Here is a 6,680-nt window from a genome sequence, read left to right on the forward strand (position 1 = left end):
TGGCCCGGTGTCAGCACAATGTGACTGGGCGGGGGTCATGTCTGGTGTCTTCCATGTGATATTTCAGTGGCGTCAGTAGTTTGACAGCTTGGACTCGCCCTGCCACAAAACAACACAGTATACATGTATTAACTACCCACACCTAATAACTCCTCGTCGCCATAGGACCTGAAAAAGTGTTAAGTGCGACGAGAAAACTTCACCATACATATAACTCTCCGTACTACTGCCCCCTTTGTCTGCACGGTACTACTGACATAATACTCCGACATCGCCCCTCATAACAATTATTTCCACTTGTCGCCGTCGTGTGTAAATCATGTGGGACAGGTTACAGCGGACTAACGCTGATGTAACTGGTAACATACAGTCTCTCACTTGGCATGACCCTGGATCTATTGAACAGTTAGTGACAAATGTTTTGGTTCCAGGCAACGTCGGCACCTTGGACTGTTTTCCACAACACATCGGACACATTGTCATTTTTGCCACAGAGACATCTCACGGTTTACCTGGAATATTTGACTGCGGATGTTTTGGAATGTGTCTGTTTCGGAAACTCTTGTTTGAAGCTTGTGAAAAGTAAAGGGTTCTACTACAATCATCAGCTGAAGAGCTCTTGAACATTCCAACGAGAACCTCTGTTAGTTTATCGTTAAGGAAGGTGTCCATACAGTATCAGTATAATGCCTCGGGTGAGGCGGCTTACATGCCTTCGGTGTCAAAACCTCAGTCTCATTGAAGCAGCACAAGATAAATCCGGTGGAAAGCCGTCTTGCAACCTTCGTCGTCATATGACTGAAAAATTGTTAAGTACGACGTTAACCCTAAGCACTCACTCACTCATTGTAACTAGTAGCTCTTCTTAGCTATTGGGAAGAAACAGTAACAATGAGAAAAGCAGCTCTCGTGAAAGTGAGAGTCACTTAGGTTTTCATTTAGGCAATGGTGAGTGTGCATTGGAATATCTGAGGTACGCATGGTTCGTCATCACGGCTCAGTTCTGTGTCAGTCTGCATAAAGGAAATGCGTCTGTTACCACGACCAACAGCCAGTCAAGGTCTTCGTATTCTTTAGTTCCTCTTTGTTCAAATTTTTGTAACCCAGCTGTAACTTTTATCGGTGACATTTGGCAAACCATAAAATCAACGATTACGATAATACTTGGTCAACTAGTTAGAGTTGCGTTAGTCACGTTGTAAGCCACAGTAGTTATTCCAGGTCAGGTCCTGCTTGTTCATCAGGAAGATTATTGGCTTCTCGTTGGACATTGTTTAAATGTGAAAGGACCTTGGAAACTGTAAAACTTGTTAAAAATAATATGAAATTTGAAATTTGAATTTTTAAAGAAAGTTTGACAGTTCTACAATAAAATGTTGTAGTCTACACCGCTGAGCCATTCGAGACATTAAATTATTAAATGTATGTTTTCAAATTTGTTGGTGTTTCTGGGTCCTCGTGGCTCCAAAGAAAACATTTAGTGTTCACCAAAGAATCAGTTGTCTTACATACCCAATTTGTAAGTTCTTTTATCTGTTAGCAAATTGTGAAGACTTGCTAACAATATCTCGGCTGAAAATGACTGACACAGGATCTCAGTACATGTGTTCGTTATCACACTTCGTTATCAGAGACAAACACTTGTTATCAACAGGACTTTCCTCGTCTCCAGTTGTCCGAGAGACGTTGTCTGTTCACCCCCAAACACTACAGAGAGACGTTGTCTGTTTACCCCCAAACACTACAAATAGCTATTGTCTATCTACTCCCAAATACTACATTAAGACGTTTCCTGTTAAATGGCGGGATAACTGTTCTCTCATAGGCATGTTCTCCGCTTATCTACATGTTTGTAAAGTGAGGTACAAACTGCGGACTATTTGTGGCAACAGACATCTACAATGCTCACCAGAGTGGTTTGTGTCCTGAATGCTACCTCACAGCTTAATGTCATCCTATAAAACATGACAGCTCATATTCCTCACCAAACATAACAGATGATAAATTAAGCATCTAGAGAATACCTACCTTCATGGCGGCTTCCTCCGAGTTAGAAGCATTTTCCACATTGTACAGCAATGTGTCAAACCTGCTTGAAAGAAAAAAAAGACAGACAGACTGTTTTAATCAAAACGTCTTACAGATAAGGTAGAAGCATGTGCTAAGACGTCTAGCAAATTCCAGTTTTGGCGTGTATGTCTTTATCGGTATATTTGAGAGCAGACAGCATCTGGCCATTTGGCCAGCTAACCTGGATATACTCCCCATGCGCCCGTGCGCCCGTGTGCCCGTGTCGCATTTGTTCCTGGGTCAAGCCTTGCTGTCATTCGTTTCACAACAGTAGACATCATGCCAAACTAATCAAACAGTGTTTAAATAGTTTTATTCCAAATTTTGCTGATTGGAAGTCATAACCTAACAGCAAAACAAAATCAGTTTGCCGATATCCACTCCCGCCTTGCCAGCGTCCTTTCACTGGAAATGTATCTAGTGCCGTTCACGCTGCCGTGCTGAAGTGTCCCTGGGTTAGTTTGCCCACTGATACCCCAGTATACATTTATACTACCAAATCCTCCATTCACGCCAAGTATTCTACGTCGAATTCTCACACAGGTAGGAGTGTGAATGACGCATGCGCAAAATGTCACGACGCAGTCTTCAGACGCTGAAGGGTCTGCAGCTGGATTGTGGGGAAATGCTTTCGTTTAAACGATCTTTTGTCTTTGGTTTTGATTGAGCGTTTAGTCAGGCTCTTCCTCTTACCAGCACTGGATACGAATAAATTTGGATTATTAACGTTATTCGTGAGATATCAACAAACTTTAGTACACAATGTTGTCTTGCGACTGCATGTCACATTCTTTTTCGAGCCTGGTATCTTTAATAAACATTACGCTAGATTTCGGGTAAGTTTGGAGACTTATTTTGTTACTTAGAGAAAGTAAAACTATGTCTTGATGCCTGGAAAACAACATCCCGTAATCCACTGTAACATCTCGTATCCACTGTAACATTTCGTTATCAACAGTATCCTCCCGTAATACATTGTAATCATCTCGATACCCAGTGTAGTATCCGTAATCCACTGCAACATCTCGTAATCCACTGCAACAACCTTTGATGTTACCTCTGGTTTTTGTGACGGCGTATGACTTGGGTGTGTCGTTGGCAGTTTCTGACGGCAGATGACTTTGTGTATCTGATGGTATGTGGTTGGTGGTTTCTGATGGTATATGGTTGAAGGTATGTGGTTGGTGGTTTCTGATGGTATATGGTTGAAGGTATGTGGTTGGTGGTTTCTGATGGTACGTGGTTGAAGGCATGTGGTTGGTGGTTTCTTATGGTGTGTGACTTATGGTATATGGTTGAAAGTTTCTGACGGCAGGTGACTGAGTGTATCTGATGTGATGTTGTTTTCTGATGGTATGTGGTTCACTGTTTCTGATGGTATGTGGTTCACTGTTTCTGATGGTATGTGGTTCTCTGTTTTTGACGGTATGTGGTTCTCTGGTCTCTGGTGGTATACGGTTAACGCTTTCTAATAGTATGTGGTTGGCGGTCTTTTATTGTATATGGTTTGAGGTTTCTGACAGTACATTGTTTGGGTATTTGACGGCAGATGACCTGTATGTAATCGTGTGGGGTTTCCTGATGGTATGTGAATAGCAGTATCTGATGAAGTGTGGTTTTCTGAAGGTATGTGGTTAGCAGTATCTGATGGTATGTGGTTAGCAGCATCTGATGAAGTGTGGTTAGCAGAATCTGAAGTGTGGTTAGCAATATTTGATGGTATGTGGTTAGCAGTATCTGATAAAGTGTGGTTAGCAGTATTTGATGGTATGTGGTTAGGTGTATCTGATAAGTATGTTTAGCAGTATCTGATGAAGTGTGGTTTTCTGATGATATGTGGTTAGCAGTATCTGATACTTGGTATGATGTTGGCGGTTTCTGATGGTATGTGGTTGACGCTCTCTGATGGTGTAGGTTGGTGGTTTCTGATGGTGCGTGGTTGGCGGTATCTGACATGCGGTTGAAGTTTTCTAATGGCATGTTGTTGGTGGTCTGTGATGATATGCGGTTGGCAGTTTCTGATGGTATGTGGTTGGCGACCTTTGGTGGTGTATGGTTAGATGGTATGTTATTGGCGATATGTTAAAAACCGTGTGTGTGTGAGGAACACACAGGCCTATAGATGACCTGATGCATCCGATGGAAAGTAGATGGCGGTATATGACTGAAGATGACTAGCTGTACTTGTACAGAAGTTTTCTTGTACAGGGACAGTACAAGCTATATTCGGGCCAAGAGAGAAGTGAGGAATGTAGAAGGTCCTGGCAAGACGCCAACCTTATCCCCGCCCTCACCCAAATCAATTCCACACTAGATCAGTGTTAAGACCACTGCTTAATGGAAGAATACTCGAAATACCACATTTCCGACCCTCTGAGATCCAAGTTTGTCTGGCGTATTTCTTCTCCAAAGCATGTTGGTACTTCTGGTTATTATAAGTGACGTTTATGTTCAGATCGTGGAAATCTTTACCCCTAGTTGTTTATTACCGTAAGAGATCCTGTGTATATCTGTTATCCAAAGCTAGCCCTCACACGCTGACCACCAGATTCGACCGGTAACGAGCTAAATGACCTGGCTGTTGTGATACGTTAGCCTGCATTAGCTAAGTATCAACGTTGTGGGAATACACAAGACAAAAGTTATGATATTATTTTAAGGTAAAATGAACACGAAGAATGATTTGTAAGCAATCCTGGAGAGAAAAAAGACATTGGAATAACAGTCGTTATTATACACATGCCAGGTCAATAATTACACGATAAATTTCAAAAACAATGTTTATCACAAACCATCAAATATAATTAAAGACGCACAGCAAAGTAAAGAAGGAAGTTTGTACATATAGAACAAGAAATTAGGACGGGGAAGCAGTAACACTGCAATGATGCCTTAAAGATGCGAGAAATGTTAGAGGCGTATAAATCCGTATTTGGATCAAGCTCCCTGCTACTTCACATCAGTTGTAGTTTAGAAATATATATATATATATATATATATATATATATATATATATATATATATATATATATATGACTATTAGCCCTATATTCATGGCATTGAATTATATGAGGTATCAGATACATAAACAGTAGCAATGAAAACAAAACATATATATATATATATATATATATATATATATATATATATATATATATATATATATATATAATTCAATGCCATGAATATAGGGCTAATAGTCCCGGGTTAAGCGGAATTAGACGCAATTATGAACAGATTCTGGACTCTCCGTCCATATCTACTTACAATAGAACAGTATTCACTGAAATATTCATGACACAGTAATTTTTGTAATGAGAACTTGTGAGGTTGATTGAAATCGCAACGCACCACAACAAATTGCATATGCTGAATGTGGGCAACACTACTTGATTAATAATATATGCTTTATGTTATATTCAAAGGGTTAGATAATTTTACACAAAACACAATTTCCTGTGTTACTGAAACATAAGAACACACTGAAATCGTCAATGGTGAATAAGCCATACTGTACTTGGTTACTATCGCGTAAATCACAGTGTGCTGGGTTAATACTAAATTAGGCTGATGTTACACAAAACACAATTTCCTGTGTTACTATTACATAAGAACACACTGAAATCGTCAAAGGTGAATAAGCCATACTGTACTTGGTTAACATCGCGTAAATCACAGTGTGCTGGGTTAACACTAAATAAGGCTGATGTTACGCAAAACACAGTCTACTTAGTTAATGTTACATAAACGTGAATGCAGAAGATACTTGTTTAACCCGTCAATGGGGATTCGTGTATCCAGTTCTATACAAAATGATTTTGCACCCAAAAAGAGAGCACATTTTAGTCATATTGGTGATGAACTTCGAATGTTCAAACATTCATCAAAAGGGGAACGTTCGTGCAACGATACAGTAGTTACCGTCAATATGGAAGAGACGAGCGCCATAGTCTTCCACCAGCAAAACGCCATCTAAACAGTACTGTAGCTAGCGACGATAAGACCATGTAGGAACACGCCATGGGGAATGATACAGTAGTTACTGCCAATGTAGAGGAGGCCAGTGACATAGCCGTCGACCAGGAATACATCCACTTCATCTCGCGGTGTAGTGTGACATCATTTGCAAATCAAAAAATCGCAAAAAATCATAAATACCATCAACTGAAACATAAACAATTTTGAAGTTTGTAAATGTTTGTATCTTCGTTTGAGAGTTCTCACCAAGGCTAACCAAGGTGTTGCGACGTACACACTGAGGGAACTATTTACAAACATCAGATTTTTCGTGAAGAAAGTAGTTTGTCTGTACCTTTCTGTCATACCGATATACCACAACTTTGATGGATCTGTACCTTTCTGTCATACCGATATACCACAACTTTGATGGATCTGTACCTTTCTGTCATACCGATATACCACAACTTTGATGGATCTGTACCTTTCTGTCATACCGATATACCACAACTTTGATGGATCTGTACCTTTCTGTCATACCGATATACCACAACTTTGATGGATCTGTATCTTTCTGTCATACCGATATACCACAACTTTGATGGATCTGTATCTTTCTGTCATACCGATATACCACAACTTTGATGGATCTG

The 6,680-nt window shown here is 40.2% G+C and overlaps 1 long non-coding RNA gene across 1 annotated transcript; it reads right to left on the minus strand.

Annotated features, from left to right (window-relative positions):
- Nucleotides 1-235: 235 nt before the first annotated feature.
- On the minus strand, nucleotides 236-6,305 carry LOC135461869 (uncharacterized). The gene is made up of 3 exons (XR_010443406.1): nucleotides 5,992-6,305; nucleotides 2,029-2,089; nucleotides 236-798 (listed from the first exon to the last, which is right to left on the minus strand). It is a non-coding gene; the product is annotated as an uncharacterized LOC135461869 (long non-coding RNA).
- Nucleotides 6,306-6,680: the final 375 nt, after the last annotated feature.

Source organism: Liolophura sinensis, chromosome 1 (assembly GCF_032854445.1).
Source record: "Liolophura sinensis isolate JHLJ2023 chromosome 1, CUHK_Ljap_v2, whole genome shotgun sequence".
NCBI classification, from domain to species: domain Eukaryota; kingdom Metazoa; phylum Mollusca; class Polyplacophora; order Chitonida; family Chitonidae; genus Liolophura; species Liolophura sinensis.